The sequence below is a fragment of the Lactuca saligna genome, chromosome 7, assembly GCF_052625555.1.
Source record: "Lactuca saligna cultivar CGN05327 chromosome 7, ASM5262555v1, whole genome shotgun sequence".
NCBI classification, from domain to species: Eukaryota; Viridiplantae; Streptophyta; class Magnoliopsida; order Asterales; family Asteraceae; genus Lactuca; species Lactuca saligna.
Genome location: NC_136423.1, coordinates 115,470,930 through 115,473,848, shown reverse-complemented (window position 1 = coordinate 115,473,848; position 2,919 = coordinate 115,470,930).

Below are 2,919 nucleotides of genomic sequence, written 5' to 3'. Positions count from 1 at the left end.
CTTTGTTCATGTTCGTTCATTTATGTTCGTGAACATGCTAAACGAACATAAACGAACAAAGATAAAAAAAAACACAATTAAACATAGATGAACATAAACGAACATATAATATAGCAATATAATAAAAAATAATTGAATATAGATGAATATAAATAAACTTAAACGAACAAACATAAACGAACGTAAATGAACATCGTAAACGAACGTTCACGAACATAAATGAACGAACAAGACCATTGTTCATGTTCATTCATTTAACTAAACGAACGATAATTTTTGTTCATGTTCGTTCATTTATTAAATAAACGAACATAAACGAACTTCCCGCCGAACAGTTCACGAACGGTTCGCCGAACGTTCAGTTCGTTTACGGCCCTACCTCTAAGGCGTTCCACAAGGGTTAGGAATGCACCTGAGCACTACTATGGTTTCCATATTACTACAGAAGTTGAGACACTTATCAGTGATGAGACATTGCTAAGTCTAGATGAACCTAGCAGTTACGCGGAAGCCATGGCAGGCCCCGAGTCTGCTAAATGGAAAGAGGCAATGGACAACGACATACAGTCCATGTATGACAATCAAGTTTGGAACTTTGTTGACAATGTACCAGGTTGTAAGACAGTTGGGTGAAAATGGATCTTCAAGAAGAATACCAACATGGATGGTAATGTACATACATATAAGTTGCGACTGGTTGCAAAGGGCTTTTCTCAAACTCTGGGAGTTGATTATGATGAGACCTTTTCACCAGTTGCAAAGATTAAGTCCATTAGTGTTCTGTTAGCCATCGATGCATTTCATGATTATGAAATATGGAAAATGGATGTCAAAACCGCCTTCCTTAATGGAAGTTTGGTTGAGGATGTTTACATGAATCAGCGAGAGTGTTTTGTCAGTACATAATACACTAATAGAGTGTGTAATCTCGAGAAATCCATTTATGGATTGAAACTGGAACGTCACATATGGAATCTTTTCTTCAATGAGAAAGTCAAAGAGTTTGGCTTTTCGAGGAGTGAAGATGAATCTTGTGTCTATGTCAAGGCTAGTGGGAGTATAGGTTGCTTTTTGGTACTGTATGTGGATGACATACTACTCATAGGAAATGACATCCCAACCTTGCAAGAAGTGAAGTCCTGACTTGGGAAGTGTTTCTCTATGAAAGGCCTAGGAGAAGCTGCCTATATTCTAGGGATAAGGATTCTGAGAGACCATAGTAAAAGAATAATTAGACTTAGTCAGAGTACCCACTTGGATAAGGTGCTGAAGAGGTTCAGCATGTAGGATTCCAAGAAATGAGAGTTATACATCCAAAGTAACGCCAAACTAAGTAAAACTCAGAGCCTGAATACTGAGGCTGAGACAACAAAAATGAGTTGAGTACCTTATGCTTCTAAAGTAGGCTCGATCATGTATGTTATGACTTATACTCGTCCTGAAGTAGCCTTTGCTTTGAGCATGGTTAGCAGATATCATGGGAACCGTGGCAAGGCTCAATGGACTGCGGTAAAGAATATCCTCAAGTACATGTAGAGGACTAAGGATTGGGTCCTTACCCTCGGTGGGAGTGATGACTTGAGAGTTGTAGGGTATAGTGATGCTAGCTTTCAGACTGATAGGGATAATTTCCGCTCTCAATCAGGATGGGTCTTTACCTTAAACGGAGGAGAAATCACTTGGAAGAGTTCCAAGTAGGAGACAGCGGCTGATTCAACTTGCGAATCAAAGTATATAACAAACCAAGGGATCACGGGAGATCCAGGCACATTGACAGAAAATACCATTTCATCAGACATCGAATAGAAGAAGGACTCCTCGTGGAAAAGAGGGTATCATCGGATGAGAACCCAATAGATCCCCTCATGAAGGGATTGAGTCGGGTTAAGCATCTCCAGCATGCTTAGAGCATAGGGCTGAAGGATGTTATTAGTTTTAGTAGTTAGATAATTTTGAAATTTGTAAATTGTAATTAACATTTGATGATGAATAAAAGTTGTGTTTATTTATGAGTAAAGTGTTGCTATCTATTGTCAATTGTTTACTATATTTCTTTTGCATGTTTTGACTTCCAGAATAGTTATGTTTGGTATATCATATTATTCGAATTCTCCATATTTGGTCATATGTTGGAAGTAGGTATGAATCAAGACTATCATGAGTTTGTTGCAGGGGTCTAAGTTGTTGGACATGGCTACAACACTCATGAGTGTTCATAAGTTCTGAGCATTGGATTCAACCCATGCTCACTGGTATCATTTCATGGAATTTATCTTGAGTGATCGTGAGATAGTAATAACATATAAGTCTTTAAATATAGAGATATGACTTGTTACCTATGAGTTGGTTATACATTGATCGTATGAAAACGCATTGGTAACTTGATGTTATAAAACATACTTTTGTGTGTGATTCAACAAATAGTAGAACAAGCATATGAGTCGAAGTTTATCTGTTCCTTCTTGGATTAGAAGCGGATATCTGGGCCCCTCAATGATTTTCTTTTAACCTATGTACCAGGCCCGGTCATAACCGAATTGATGTGTTCAATTTAGTTCTATGTCAAACAAATCGGAAATCGGGAAATAAATTGCTAGACAATAAGTAAGACATTGTTCCATGTACTTGTCTGGCTGATATCTAGAACAGAGGATTATATGATCGCTTATCTTAAATGGCGTATCATCATCTTCTCAGTTCCGAGAGACCTTGAAAGAGCTATGATTGCTGATCGGTTCCTGAAGTCATAATTGCAGATATAGTTATAAGACTTATCCAAGTGGGAGATTGTTGGATAAGGTGTCTAAGTCCATAACTATATTTGGTATGTACTTGACCCAACCCGACATGGTCCATTTGGGTTGCATGGCATCATGCATTTGGATAAACTAAAATGAGAGAAATAACACTTATGGTTTA